A 16791-nucleotide genomic window follows, 5' to 3' on the forward strand; every position below is an offset into this window, starting at 1 on the left:
AATGATAAAGAAAGGGAAACTGCATTTCATTGAATGTAACAAGGTTTGCACACTTCAAACAGAATGGAAGATAAAAATCTGGATTACAACCCTGGAATGATCCAGACAAACTGAAGGAAAATCAAAATAAACTACCAAGACTCCCTTCGAATGGGGAGAGGAGTGGCTTTCCAATTATTAAGCTTTGTTTCTGGCCCAACGAATTGAATTTCTACGTTGCTAGGACCTTCACCGCTTTCCACCATGTTCACACCATCAAACAATTTTTTAAATCTCTCAATTAACTCCTCGTCAGGATTAATCATAGAACTGGGAATTGTTGTTACCGGGCGACTTCTGGTACCGGACTTGACAAATGATTTGGAAAGACGTGGGACTGGCTTTGGAAGGACCCAGGCCTTCTGTTTTAGTTTTCTGGCCTTTCTTATGTCTGCGGCAGTGGGCTTGAATCCCAAACCAAATGTTTCCAAGTTTTCGGGAAGAGACACCGGTTGTATGATGCCTTGCAAAGAAAAGCCCAAACCTTTACCGAGTACAAAACCATTTTTCAACATCTCATAGGCTACCATGACTGATGTGACGGTTATCTTTGGATTTGGGATGTATGTCCCCTCCGGAACATTCTCTACCAACATCGTGTTAGAAACCTGGTAGACCCACGGTCCCTGTTCATCTTCCACTTCAATGACTGGTACAATGGCATTGCTGCGACCACATAAGCTGTCTTCCCCATGCACAACTATTTCTTGTCTATCCCATTCAAATTTGACTACCTGGTGTAATGTTGATGGGACTGCTTTAGCAGCGTGGATCCATGGACGACCCAATAGTAAGTTACATGAAACAGCTATATCCAGTACCTGAAACTCCATTGTGAACTCGACTGGCCCTATTGTCAGCTCCAGCACTATGTCCCCAACCGAATCTTTACCTCCGTCGTCAAATCCCCGCACGCAAATACTGTTCTTATGGATCCTCTCATCTTCTATTTTCAACTTGCTTAGGGTGGAGAGAGGACAGATGTTTGCGCTTGACCCGTTGTCAACCAATACCCGGGTCACCATAGAGTTTTCACATTTTAATGTGAGGTAAAGAGCTCTGTTGTGCTCAATACCTTCTACAGGCAATTCATCATCAGAAAATGTGACTCTGTTTGCTTCGAAGATTTTGTTGGCTATTTTTTCCAAGTGATTCACGGAGATCTTATCGGGAACGTGCGCCTCATTCAAGATCTTCATTAAAGCTTGACGGTGCTCGTCCGAATGGATCAATAATGACAATAGGGAAATTTGAGCGGGCGTCTTTCTTAATTGTTCCACGATAGAGTAGTCATGCAGCTTCATCTTCCTCAAGAATTCTTCTACTTCTTCTCCAGTTACGGCTTTCTTTATTAGTGCTGGATTATTTTTAGCTCTTCTTAACTCCTCGGGAGTGAAACACCTTCCCGAGCGAGTCAAACCCTGTACTTCACAGATTTCTTCTTTGACTTCCTTCCCTTTGTACATCATCGTTACCCGCTCGTAATTCCATGGAATAGCCTTGCTGTTGATTATTGGTAATTGGATTACTGGCTTGATAATAACCCAATCTGCGCGGGCTCCTTCCACGATTATGATGGATTTGCTGGCCGCTCCTGGTACAATCACCTTTACCCCTTCCTGTTTCGTCGCAACTTTGCTTAAAGACCCCTTCGCTACTGCCATAGATGGCTCAACACTCTTTTTGATCTGCTTGAGCACCAACTTCTCATCTACTGATTGTTCGTTTGTCCTGACTCCACTGGACTGAATCATCATGACGGTCTGTGATGGCTTCTTCGGTTCCCCCTCCGCATGCACTATTTCGATCATATTTGCCTCCTGATGGGCTGGCATCGGATTCCTGTTGATATTGGGTGCTTCAGGAGCTTGAACTTCAATTCTGTTGATATCAATCAACTCCTGTATCGCACTTTTCAAGTGCCAGCACTTTTCTGTATCATGACCCGGGGTACCAGAATAATACTCACAGCTAATAGTATAGTCAAGATTCTTTGGAGGAGGATTTGGCAGTTTGGACTGTATCGGCATATCTAGCTGTTTTAGCCTGTGGAACAAACTAGTGTAGGATTCTCCCAACGGAGTAAATGTTTTCTTTTTCTGCAACCTTTCACCCTTGAGTGCTTGACTCGGCCTGAAACTTGGTCTGGGAGTGTTTTGGTAGGCTCGTGAATGTGGATAAGTATTTGGTAGGACAGGAGCACGCCATTGAGTGTGGGCAGGAGGTTGGTTGTATGCTTGTGCATGGTGGACGGAAAAATGAGGTTCTGGTGGGGGATAGTAGTGTTGGGGTGGATTGTGGTGATAAGTTTGTTGGTGGGGTCGAGGTTGATTGTAGTGGTAAGGTGAACCTCTGGAGCCGGACCAAGTTCCTGAATCAACCATTGCCGCTTCCTCTCTTTTCTTCTTTCCAATCCCTCCTATGCTGCCCTGAATAGCCTGAGTAGTCGCTTTGATAGCCGAATAGCTCATGATTTTATTCGACTTGAGGCCTTCTTCTACCATGCCCCCCATCTTTACTACTTCGTTGAATGACTTTCCCACAGCTGAGACCAAATGTCCATAGTAAGTAGGTTCCAAAGCCTGTAGGAAGTAATCTACCATCTCACTTTCCTTCATTAGGGGATCTACTCTTGCTGCTTGCTCCCTTCATCGGAAACTATATTCTCTGAAGCTTTCATTGTGCTTCTTCTCAAGTTTAGTCAAGGACAGTCAATCTGGAATGATCTCAAGATTGTATTGGAAGTGACAAGCAAAGGCTTGCGCCAGATCATCCCATGTGTACCATCTCCCATGGTCTTGGCGGGTATACCATTCCAATGCTGATCCACTCAAACTCTGACTGAAGTAAGCCATTAACAATTCGTCTTTTCCTCCAGCTCCCCTCATCTTGCTGCAAAAACCCCTCAAGTGGGCTACTGGATCGCTGTGCCCGTTGTATAGATCGAACTTGGGCATCTTGAAACCTGCCGGTAATTGCACATATGGGAACAGACATAGGTCCTTGTAGGCCACGCTGACTTGCCCTCCTAACCCCCGCATGTCTCTGAATGATTGTTCTAAGCTTTTAACTTTCCTAAACATCTCCTCATGTTCGGTATTTTTGACTAGTTTATCCGCTTCTATCGGGAGGTCAAAGTAAGGAGTATAGGAATGGGTTTCTGGAGCTTTGAAAGTGGGTTCCGAGGAGTAGTATTGGTTGTCTTGGGCCTGGAACATAGGCTCGCTAGGAGATTTGTGGAGTGTAGCTGGTGGAGGTGCTACGAAGATAAGAGTTACTGGTGGATGAGGGTATGGAATTGGTTTAGGGGGTGTAGATTGTGGTGTATGAGAAGTGGTGCCTCGGTAGTGCTGGTAAATGGGAAAGCTCGGTGATAGATCGGTGGCAGGATGATCCTGAGTTTGAGCCGTTAGTGGGGTGGAAGCAGGGTTAGCAGGGTAAGCTGGGGGTGATTGTCCTTTAGACCAGGTCTGATACATCTCGGCCATCTGTTGCTTAAGTTTGATCATCTCCTCTCTCATTTTACTAACGTCCAACTCCTCTACCTCAACACTTGTGTCGACATCCGGGATAGACATGATTTCTGGTATTGGTCCTTTTGATCTGGTTTGGTAATGATAATGTGCCAGTATACTCTAGATAAACTAACTGCTTAAATTCTCTAGCAAAACAACAAACTTGTTAGTTTTGAGAGTTTAACACATATGCAATTACACGTTGGGATGCAATGCACCTAGGCGATTAACCATTTTCTATCATGTATTTGCTCGGTTGCTTGTGTCATCCCAGCTTTTCCTGACCTTTACCTTTTATTGTCGCCTATCTTTTATTTCCCTCCCCTTTTCATTTTATTCTTTTCTTTTGGTTGTGGTCGAATCTTATAAAGATTGCCTACGTATCATGACCCTGCATGAATCAGACCGAGCGTAGTTCTGGTAGAAACAATTATTAATAATTTCATTTATTTCTGACAAACGAAACAATACAAAGACAGAAATGACATTACATTTGGACAACATTTTAAGAAAATGGTTTAAAAGACTCGACACGGACTCAAACATGACTATTATACAAGAAGTTCCAACAACTATGACCACGCTTCACTCCACAATCTTTTGCTTTTGATTACTGGAACATCTGCTCACGGTGGGGCTTGACCCGGCTGACCTCCTAGTGTACGGTACATTCTTTCTAACTCCATCGCAAGATGACGGGCAAAAGTAGGTGCATGCTTTAGAAACCTTCCATAATTCATCCCTTGGCAGTTTACATAACTTTGAGAGGTGTAAACAGCCAAATCATGGATTTGTGCTCTGAAATCTTGGAGATTTTGGTCTTGGTTTTTCAATTGCTGTTGGCGAGTGGTGGCTATATCTCTTATGTGGTATTCGCGATCTAAAGCTGACTCCAATTGAGCTCGAAGTCTGGCCTGATCGAGTCTTGCCTGTGCTCTTTCCCTATCAATATCTGTGTGTTGATGTTCTCTATTGTACCTTCTCATTTCTTCTAACTGTGCATGGAGTTGAGCTTCTGAATGTATCCAATGGTCCTTCTCTCTCTTGAATTGAACCATTTCTTCTTCACATCTCAATGCTTGGCGTTCCTTACTAGATTTGGCCTCCTCATTTAACTGTATGATTTTCTCATTAGCTTTGTCTAACGCCTTTTCAGTTTTTGTCAAGATGGAGTCATAATCTTGCATTTTTTCCATCAGACTGGCAATGATTTTCTGATCTTTCCAACTTCTCACTGGCGCTTCAGAGGCTTTCTTCATCTGTTGAAACTGAGCGCGGAGAGTTTTGTTCTGGCTAATCAGACTCTTCTTTTCACCTTCTGCTTCTTGTGCTTGTAAGTCTCTCTCCAAATTGAGGTTCCTCAGGCTTTCTTCTAAGGCACGAATAGTTGCTTTGTACCCCTTCTCCTTTTCACCCCAAGCCAACCATTCTTGGATTTTGTCATCAAAGGCTTGAACATGCGGTCTTTTTACGGGCCTTCTAGGATCAGGTTCTGGTGCATCATCCACACGAGATCTTTTCTCAAACCACCTAGCATAACCCGGATTTATCTCACCTTTTGCAGGATTTGGAACTTGGGTATCATCTTTCAAGTATCGATAACCATTCCAAATCTGCTGGATTAAAGCCTCAGGGAGAGTAGCTTCGGGGTGTAGTTCGATCACTTGCACACTCAAATCTTCATCATCAGGCACTACTTGGTATCTTCCTAGTTGTCCTAAAACTCTCTGTGGTGCATACGGTTGGACGCTTCTTAAACCTAACAGCAACAAATAACTCTTCAAGGTTGACATGTGTATCACCTCTCTTACCGGGAGCCATCCTAAAGTCCACTCAATTTGACTTGCCATTAAAGATCTTAAGTGGGATATCCAGGCTTCCACCCCTTCTGGAGATTTATAATCTTTTATTCTTTCTTCATAACTCTTGATGAAATTGTCCTTGCTTGGACCATACTGTATGAACTTGGGGTGATGTCAAAGATGTTCAGTCAACCATATTTGCAACAAAATATTGCAACCTTCGAAGAATTTTGCACCGGATTTACACAAAGTCAACGCCCGATAAATGTCTGAGAGAATGATCGGGGCAAGAGTGTGATGTTCTTTGGTAGTGAGGACTTGTACGACTCTGGCTATGCGAATATCAATCGTCCGCTCTTTGTTTGGGAAGACCATGATTCCCAGAAAAGCCACAATGAAAGCGAAGCAACGGTGAATCTGCCAGGTGTCCTTGTTTTGTTTGTTAGTGAGGCCCTTTTCATGAATTTCAAATCCATCCGGCCTTCCGAACCTTGAATATAGGAAGTTGAAGGAACAACACCCTTTGACAACATTGCTTTTTCTGATTTGATTACTGATATTTAGAAGACCAAAGAATCGGTGTACTGAGGGAGCCTTTGGGAATATAAGATTCTGGTTTCTCAAATCTCTGTCAAAACCGAAATATCCAGCTATTTCTTCTAATGTGGTAGTAAGCTCGAAATCAGAGAAGCGAAAGACATTATGAACAGGGTCCCAAAAAGTCACTAGCGCCGTAATCAAATCATCGTGTGGTTTAACTTTCATAATATCTGTGAGAGCTCCCAAATACTTAATGACTCATTTCTGACCATCTCCTCCTAACTCATGCCACCACATCTGAAGCCGAAATAGAAACTCATCTACATCTGTGAACGGTGGGTTTTGGATGGTGCTCATTTTGTACCTGTGAGTGATTTAGATTTTAAAAACCCAAAATCAAGACTCATTTTGAAAAAATCATTAATATTTCTAAAAAAATTCGTATATAAAAAAAACACTTCGATGAAGAAGATTTAAAGGCTGTGTTTACTAGCCGACAAATTTTTATTTTTATTTTTATTTGAAAAAACAAAACGACCAAAGGCGGTTGTTCTTGTAAAAACAGCCTTCCAGCGCCCTTTTGGGGACATTCTGCATATTTTGGACAAGAATGGTATAGCCTTACTTATAACAAAACGATATTTTTGTACCCACATTTTTTATTTATTTATTATCTAATTATTTTATTTTTTTTATTTTTTTAATTAAATTAGTTGGGCCCGATGTGGGTTGCCTACGTGTCTCACATCCGGCGAGAATCAAACTTACGTAGTTCGTAATAATAAAACTATTTTTAAAAGAAACACAACATTTCCTTTTCTTTTTAAAATTTCGACAGAATTTCAAAATATTTTGGAAATTGCTTTTTTTTTCGAAAACAACCAATTTTCTTTCTCGGTTCTCACATTGATTTTCCTTTTCTAACTTTTTCCTATAAGCTGGTCAATATGCAAATCCGAAATAAATGAATGCACAAGTAGCAAATAAGATGCATCAGGATGGTCTTTTTATTTCGGGTACACCTGTTCTAGACAGACCCAACCCCTGTGTTGAGTCTCCGAAGTCAAATGCACATGATGCAAACAAACGTTCCTACTAGGGATCCGGCATGAAGCTGAGTTATTCTAAGTGTAAAACCTGGGGTATACTGTTTTGGACCTGGCTTACCCAAGCGGATAGCTTGAGCCGAAGTGGGGGCAACATACCTGGAGCACGAAAGTCTACCCGGCCCAGTTACTTGGCCCAACTTCGCTCTATTTGGTATGACTTCTAACAGAAAGGTGGGCCACGCGCACGTGTGCACCATAAATTCAGAAGACTCAGAAAGAAGAAGGGTTTCGTAACAGTTTATATATACAGTTCAGATAATATCAAAGCGGTAAAAAGCAAAATTTCGCATATTAAGCATAAACATGTGAATAAAACTATATAAAAATAAAGCCAAATATAACAATTATTCTAAGCTTAAATTCTGGAACCCTGAACCAGAGATTCTGGGTTTGTTCCCCAGTGGAGTCGCTAGAGCTGTCACACCTCCTTTTTTACTCTACACCCCGTAAAGGGTGTAAGGGAGTTTTTTCCAATTTAAAGTGACAATCGAAACGAGATTTATTTATTTAAAATTCAGAGTCGCCACTTGGAATAATTTATGGTGTCCCAAGTCACCGGTTCAAATTCCGAATCGAGGAAAAGGATTGACTCTGTTTAACAGTCCGCGAACCAGAAATCCGAGTAAGGAATTCTGTTAACCTAGGAGAAGGTGTTAGGCACTCCCGACTTCCGTGGTTCTAGCACGGTCGCTTTGATTATACTTGGCTTGACTAAATTTTTTAATTACTGATTTTAGAACCTATGTGAATTTACCTTTTACCGCATTTTAAATTAAGAAAATTATCCTTAAATGGATCACGCGTACGTGTACCCATTTTTGGCGCGTCAAGAATCATGTCACGCGAACGTGTCCACAATTAATAATGTTTTATTATTATTAAGAAATTTTGGCCAAAGGTGCGCGAACGCATACTCTGATTTTATTTTTAGAATCATAATTATGTCATGCGAACATGTACGCAACCACGATATTTTATTAAGATTAAGATTGTTTTGCCCAACGTTGCGCGAATGCATACATTGGTCTTAATTATGGAACCCGTAATCATGTTGCATAAAGTGCACCCGCGATCCGCGACATATTTTATCTAACGTTGTTGAGATTTGAATTTGGGCCACATAAATGCACACCTGAGTTTAGGAAGGTAATTTTTAATATAGCGTGCCTAAAACAAGCTACGATTTTCATGAATTAATTATTTCCTAAGTTTAGGATTGTTGTAAGTTCAAACAAATCAACTAAAATAACTTTGTCATCAACCCTTTTAACTTATGTAGTGTCCAAATCAAATCAAATTAACAAGCGTAATTTCAGAATATGATTAGCAAAGAAGGTAACATGATGACAGAAAAACTGATCCTTTCTATTTACTATATTGAACAAGCTTGTACTACAAACCTTTTTACCGTACTTTCTTCATATATTCATGGAGTATTTCATTGTCATGGAGTAAAAATATAAAACACCAATTCAAGAAACTATTATGAAGAAATTTGACTAACAAAACACTCCAAGGCCACGAAATAGACTAATCAAGCATTTCTTAAATAACAAGAATGAGAGAATATGAAAAAATAAGCCGTAAGAGGTGGACATTGATTGCTGGAAATTTATTTAGATGCAAGAACTTCTGGTGATGCAACGATACAAGGAATTCGGGTAGTTTTGATTTTTCTCCAATCAAAAGGCGAAACACGGAACTTCTAATGGAACAGAATCGGTCAACCACAAACTTAACAACGACCTTGAACCAAAACCTAGAACAAACCAAAACTTAAAAGATTAAGAACTTGGATTGAGTCAAGTTATTGGTGGTATTAAATGGCCACAATAGGTGGTTAACGGGTGGTCTTGGGGGGGGGGGCTGTGTTGTAGCTGTTTTTGCTGCTATTTTGGGGTGGAATTTAATGTAGTATTTGGACTGATTTGCAACTGATCTTCGCAGCTGGTGTTGCTGCATTTTTGGAGTGGATATGAGCTCGTTATTGAGTAGTTTGGGGGCTGTTTTGTAGCTAATTTTCACCAAGAAGAAGGGTTGTATTTTAGGTCGTTACTGGGCTATTTTGGGGGTATTTTGGCGATCTGCTTTCAGCATTTCTGGGGCGCAGATTTGGGCCTGCTTTGGATTTGTTTTTCGGCAGCCTTGCAGCGGGTTTTGCTGCGTTTTACTGCTTGTTATGGCTAGATTTTGGAGTGATTTAAGGTAGCTTTAAGAATTGGATTCCGTGGCGGAAAAATGGAGTTTTCACGGCTGATTTTCAGCAGTAATGCATCTGTCTTGGAGCTAATTTTCCGCAACTATGGATCGCTTTGAACCTGACAGAATATTTTCAAGACTAAAATGCGAAGCTGTTCCTACGGATGAAACTCAATTCAAAATCCATCCGCCAGTGACGAACTACCTTACTGAACTAGGATAGAAATGATGTTTGAAATCGTTGAGAGTCAGTTAATGTCAAATTTGCATACAATAACTTACCAGCAGCATATGAACTACTCTTAGAGCATATCTCTTAGCTTTGACGTTACAAATCCAACCAATCAAAAACTCACAACTAACAACAATGTCCTAATTGAGAGCATGAAATGAGTAATTCACATAAAACATCTCATTTTTGAGTCATTTAAACGTTCCAATCAAATTAAAAATATACATTCATGGCACATTAAAGTAACAGAATTCTTAACTTTGGCATATATGAAATAGTTAATTGGAATTCGCCCGATTGTCAATCATTCAACGAAAACATAATACAAGGAATTTAAGAACTGACCTAGCTGAACAGTGAAATCACCAACAGGTTGGCCAAATAAAGGCGAAATCGAAACCAAACAGAGCTCAGTACGGTTGCAGCAACAACAGCGACGATATAGCTATTCCACAGCTCAAGAGCAACTTTTCGAAGCCCAGAAAGAAAAAAATCGAATTTTTCAAATTATTTCTCTTCAAATCTTCATCGGAAATTCCAATTTTCTTTCTATTTTTCTTGGCTTATGATTCTCAGATATGGAATCTCATTTCTTGAATTTTAGAACTTGTTTTCAGCTCTCTTTTTTTTTCTTTCCCTCTTTGGACTCTTTACTTTCTATATTGTTCTCTCTGGTGTCTATTTTGACTCTCTCTTGTGTTTCTATCTTCGTCTTTTTTTCTCTATCTATGAACTCCTTAAATAGGCAATGGAGAATGCCCTTTCATTCACAAAATGGCCTTTCATCATTTTAAAAGTTGATTCCACTCAAACCTTATTGAATTAAATTTTTCAATAGTGAAATCTAAACCCTACCACTACTAGAAGCTTCTTTAGTTGGTTAGGTAGATAATCCCTTTTATTAAACAATTCTTAGGCTATCTTTAAAAACTTTCTGATTACTTTTAACCACAGTTGGAATTTGAATCCTTTTAGACAACTAAATCTCCTAAACTTAGTTCAACACCCTCTACGCTCAGCTTCTCAACAAAATGCAAATTTGAAACCAAAATTACACTCAGAACCAGAAGTTATTCTAGTATATGCTTAATCGACAACCTTCAATGTGATTACAAGCTTGCAAAGAATTTTTCAACAAGAGCTTACAGAAATCAGCAGTAGCTAGTAACCAATTAAAAACTCAAACGCAATATAATTTGTCCAAAATTTTAATACTACTAGTAAAATGAAGAAAGCATAACAGATCAACGCCAACGAATCAGAAATGGAATTAAGCATGATCAGGCTTCAAACCAAGGAGAAAATTTGGACCATGTTATATAGCCCCAGGGTACAACCAAAATGGAAAATAATAAGAATTCAGTAACTTTTCTCCTCCTTCAACACTTGCCAATTTTTGAAAACGTACTTATTAAGCCAAATATACATTCCAAGAAAGCTAACCAGTACTACCAATTGATCAAACAAGAAAACCAACCCAAGCAATTATCAGGATGGAGCTATCAAGCAGCAAAGGGAAAATGGGCATCTGAACTTTGACAAAGAGCACTAATCTCGTGATATCCTAACATGAAGATCCTAAAGCAACATATATAAATGTATATTTAACTACACTAAACATGAAATTAAATCTTTGAAGATTAAACTGATCTTGGCAATAATAAGAACAATCCATCAACCTTAAGTTGACCAAATTAAACCGTGGACTGAAAATCACATAGAGAGAACAATTAAACCCGCTTCATGCTCATACTTAACAGAAAAAAATTAGCGTATTCCACTTAAGACCCAAGTATATATATGTCCATGATACAAAAAATCACACTCAAAACCATATGGAAATCAACGAGGAGCATATAATCCTACCATGTTGAAACACTCTAAGCGTATCCTAAAACACTTACTCAAATGAACTTTCAATTAGCTCGAATGCTCCCCAAATGAATACAATGGAGAAAAGTTGAAGGAAATCAACAATAAAGCAACAGAATGCAGCTGAGACCGCGAACCAATTGGCGAAACTCGACTTGGCAACGGAAATCTCCTATCGACGAACGAACTCAGAACCAAACCTCAATCGAAGTCCCTTTAGAACTTTTCTCCTCTCCCTTTGTCCCGATTTTCTGTCTCTCCCGTAAGTATATGCGTGACTGTTCTTGTGAAGAAAATGTGGTCTTGGAGCAGTGTTCTACTGTGTCTTTTCAGGGAGGGGTGGGTCTTGAAGGAGACGAAGCCGAGGGGGTGGGGTGATGGGTCTATTGCGGCTGCTCCTCTCTTTAGTGTATTCTAAGTTAATTTAAGAGATGGATCCGGGTCGGATCTGGGGAAAACGGGTTACGGGTTTTGGATGGGTATGGGAGAATTTCACTTGGGCTTGAAGAATTAAATTAAAACTTGGCCCAATTCCGATTTTCTTATCTTTTATTAATTCTTTCTCTTTTCTTTTCTTCCTTTTTTCAAAAAATTAAAACTAAAATCCTAAATTAAATTATAAAATCCAAATTAACTTAAAAAATACTAATTAACTCTAAATAATAATTATCACAAATAATTAAATACCAAATCACAAAATTTTGACATTAAACACTAAAATGCAGAATACGTTATTTTTTGTGATTTGTTTTTTTCATTTTTGTAAAACAACAATTTACTAAAATAACCAAAAAAAATGTAAAATCAAATTCCACATGTCGATGCTATATTTTTGTATTTTTTATGTATAAATTAAATATACACTCAAAATATGCAAAAAATCAGGAAAATCACACATTAATTCCTAAAATAACACATAATTAAAGAAAAGACCTAATTCTGGGAATTATTTTAGAGTAATTCGTATGAGGCAAAAAATCACGTGCTCACAGAAGAAACGAAAAGGAAAGAAAAAGATTTATCAGAAATAGTTTATTGTCTCCATTGCTTATTAATCATGTCAAACTACTAAGTACTACTTTGAAAAACAGATATGATTGTCGTGCAAATCAAAATCAAAATCAAAATAATAAAAAATGGGAAGAATTACGCAATAGATCACTCCATAAGGTGACCTTGCAGTATTTTAGCCCAATTATAAGTTTGCAAATGTGTAGCTAAATATAGATAAACTCATATCCGAATTATTTTTCCTTTTTTATTCTCCAAATCTTCCGGCGTGAAAGATCCTTGAGTTTCCATCTCCTTTTTTCCTCAAGTTTATACATATCTATCACATCTATAAAAATGCAAAAACAGACACGAAAACCTAAAATTTCTTCTTCTTCTTCAATGCAAATCTTATTAAATTTTAAATATGATTTTGTGAGAAATTTGGAGTGAGTATTATTTGAACTTATTAGAAATAGTCTAAGTATGTTGTATTAAAGGTGTTTATCGGGCGGGCTGGGACAGGTTGAACGGGGAAAACCCCAGCCCGTTCGGTTAGCGGGCGGGTTGGTTAATGGGCTGGGAAAACGGGCTCTTGGCGGGTTGGGAAATTTCGGGTTTTTTAGGGCCCGTACGGGTTCGGGCTTAGCGGATTCGGGTGGGCCGGGCTCCAGTTATTTTTTTTAAATGAAATTTTATTTTTCTTATTCAATGTTATTGATAGTTAAGTATTTGCAAACTTTTAAGGGTTAGAATTAAACTTTAAAGTTTAAAGTTCGGAAAAGATCCAAAAATATCCCTAAACTATGGTATATAGCTCATTTTTATCCTCCGATAGTAAACTGGGCCAAAAATATCCTCTCCATTAGCACAATGGGCCACTAATGTCCTTCAACCTAAAAGCCCTCCACACAAGCCACTTTAATCCTACATGGCATCCATGTAGCTGTGACATGACAGCCACATAAGCAGGCAGCCTTCTAAACCCGCTCCGACACCCATTTCCAAAGAAAGATCTGGCCGTAACCCCAACTCCAAACTCCATTTCATAACAAAAACCAAATTTCTTCCTAGACCCAATCTCCCTTCAAAATTTCTGCTCCAAAGCAGTCGTCGAAACAGTTCGGCAACTTTGAAGCACTATTTTTCAGCCATGAAAACAGCATATCCCATTTTTCAGCCATGAAAATGCAACTTTGAAGCACCATTTTCCTCACTTTAGCGCCTCCATTTTCACCGCCAAAGCAGCCCTCTTCTCTGTCCAAAAACGATCCCCAAAATAGCCGTCGAAATAGCTGTGTTGCTGCTGAAAAAACCAGCCATGAAAGCCACCATTTTCTCCTCCAAAAAGCTACTCACCTCTAGCCCATTTCAGCCATGAATTTGTGCACTTTTAGCTCTAAAAACTCTGGTGAAAATGCAGCAAACTTCAGTCACAAAACATCACCAAATTCAGCAACGAAACAGGCACGAAACACCCCAAAAAATGTAGCAAAACAAGCTGTGAAATCAGCACCATTAAAGCACCAAAAACACCACAAAATGACCCAAAATGGCAGCTAAGAAACGCTGCTCAACCTCATTCCAAAACTACAAGAAACCAGCCGTAAAACCTCACTTAAAAGTTAAAACCACCCAAAAAACGCGAAGAAAATAACATCCCTTTCTTGTGCAAAAACACCAACTCCAAAGGTTGAGTTTCAGGCCATCGTCGGAAATGGGTTTCGGAGCAGGTTTAGAAGGCTGCCCGCTTATGTGGCTGCCATGTCACAGCTACGTGGATGCCATGTAGGATTAAAATGGCTTGTGTGGAGGGCTGTTAGGTTGAAGGATATTTGTGGCTCATTGTGCTAACGGGGAGGATATTTTTGGCCCAGTTTACTAATGGAGGACAAAAGTGAGCTATATACCATAGTTTAGGGATATTTTTGGACCTTTTCCGTTTAAAGTTTGAAGTTTTAAATTTGAAATTTGTATTTTAAAATTATAAAATTAAAATTAGAAAGTAAGTGGCTATAAAAAATTATTTAATAAGAGTATAAGACCAATAAGCAATATAAGGAACAAACTCCGAAGGCTATCATTTATATTTTTAATACTTCAAATTAATTTGCAAGTTCTTTTTTGATTTTTTTATTTTTGAACTTGCAAACTAAAAGTTTACAATAATTATAAAAGATAAGAAATAGTACATCACATGCTTTGCATCATTCTTGTAAGTTCTTCCATGTCAACATGAGGTTCTTGGTTTCCGGCATTGGTTGAATTGGAACCATAAACCATTATATCTCCAATTTCTTGGTCCTCCTTGTCGTCTACCTCGTCACGCCCTTGATTTCGCCGTTCTGATCTTATCCAATCTCTGAAGCACACTAGAATTTTCAAAACGTTGTTGCCCAATGAATGACGAGTATCTCCTAGCTGCTTGCTTGGCTAAATGCGCTCTCTAATGCGACTGTTGAAATCGGCACATTTAGCACATCTCGATCCATGGCCGAAGGAACAGGAAATTGATTTGAGTTGCTCCTTCACCAACCCAGCGGTAGAAAATCCTTTGTGAGGGGCTCTGGTGACTTTTGCAAGTAGAATTGTAGTTCATCAATATTCCTGCTACTGGTTTATTGATGCTCTCCTAGTGTAGACCAAATCAGATAATCTTGAACACAATCATTATCATCCATAGTTGTTCCAGATGTTGAAGGATTAGTTGAAAGAATATTTGCATCTACAACCGAATAAGCATCAACAATGTTAGCATAATAATTATATAAAGTTTGTAAATGTGTGTGTAGCTCAGAAATACAAGTGTCAATATCAGGAGTTTCAGTTGGTCCAATATCCATATAAGTATATAAAGCTCTAATTAATTGGCGACACTTTATCATTTTGACAGTAGGGTTTAAAGTAGCACCAATTAGGTAAATATAGGGAATTAGGTAGAAATACTTTTTAAACTTATCTAGCATAGATTCAACAACAATAGCATATCCTTTTTTCTGCTTCAAATTATGTGGTAAAAGAGAAATTTCAGCAATATGAACTAAACCATTTGAAATGGTATGATAAAAAGCTCCAGAAAACTCAAGTGTAGCCACATAAAAATTTTATAAAAATTGTACAACATCATAAATGACTTCCCAAGTTCTAGATGTTAACAAACGGTTAGGATCGGTACAATGAGAATTAGCAACTTCAGTTATAGGCATTCTATATTTATAACAACATCTTAAGAACAAATAAGTATAATTCCACCTAGTAACTATTTCTTTAGGCATGAGTCTTGGTTTTAGTCCATAGTGTACACATTTTTCCTTAAATACATTTAATCTAGCACTTCTATTATTTCCTTGAATTACACCAACAGCTCTCCTAACTAAAATAATTTCATTTCTAAATAATTCAAGGCTACTCTTCACAATCAAGTTATAAATATGACATGCACATCTAACATGAAATATTTCAGGAAGTGGTGGGTGTAGATGCAATTTTAATATTGTAATAGCAGCATTGTTGTTAGAAGCATTATCAAATGACATACACAAAACTTTTTCTGCAAGATTATAAAATATAGCAACTTCATGTATAGTATTACTTATAAATGCACCAGTATGACTTTGATCTTCATCATGTTTAAAAGCAATAATACGTTTTTGCATACAAAAATTATCATTTATCCAATGACATGTAACAGTCAAATAATCATTTTCATTCACAGCACGACCAATATCATAAGTAAGAGAAACTTTACAAGGAAGACTTGCCAACAAATAACTTATATATGTCTGATATTGTCCAAAAAGCCTAAAGATATCAGTTCTACAGGTACATTTAGGAATACCTTTAAACATAGGGTTATAAATTCTTTGAATATAAGTAACAAGATACGGTGAAGAAGCAAAACTAAAAGGTAAACAACCTAAAATAATCATTTTAGCTAATTCTTCCCGATCTTTCTTAATATCGTATTTCCCAAATAACCCCCCAGTACTCGGGTTAAGTTTTTGTTGTCCAGATGACTCATCTACTCCCCAATCAAGAGGGTGTTTCTCTTCCATATGCCTACAAAGTTGATCTGTTCCCCCTCTTTTACCGGGCTCATGTTTATAATGTTCACTACAAATTTTACATTTTACATAATTTTTTTGATCTTCTAGTCTTTAAAAAAACATCCAACACTTACTTCTTAATTGTCGATTCTTCTTAATAGGGAGAGGAGGCCTACTTGTTGCACCCCTAATATTTTGAGTTTGACTAGCATTACCAGGTGTAGGTGGTGGTGTTTCAAGATATCGGGTGATTGAATATCATCTAACATAGCATCTAAATCATCATCTACACCATAATTTTCTTGCATTCGCTCATAATCTACATTTAAATTTTCAGGTAAACTTTCAGAAATATGTGTAAAACTACTAGAAGAACCAACACCACCTCTTGTTCTTTTTGAAGTTTTCTTACTACCACCTCTACTAGTGCACGCTTTTTTGGCCACT

General features: G+C 38.3%; 1 pseudogene; it reads right to left on the bottom strand.

Annotated features, from left to right (window-relative positions):
• Positions 1 to 4000: 4000 nt before the first annotated feature.
• On the bottom strand, positions 4001 to 6253 carry LOC138887135 (uncharacterized; annotated as a pseudogene).
• Between the last annotated feature and the right edge of the window lie 10538 nt (positions 6254 to 16791).

This window comes from Nicotiana sylvestris, chromosome 3 (assembly GCF_000393655.2).
Source record: "Nicotiana sylvestris chromosome 3, ASM39365v2, whole genome shotgun sequence".
NCBI lineage: Eukaryota > Viridiplantae > Streptophyta > Magnoliopsida > Solanales > Solanaceae > Nicotiana > Nicotiana sylvestris.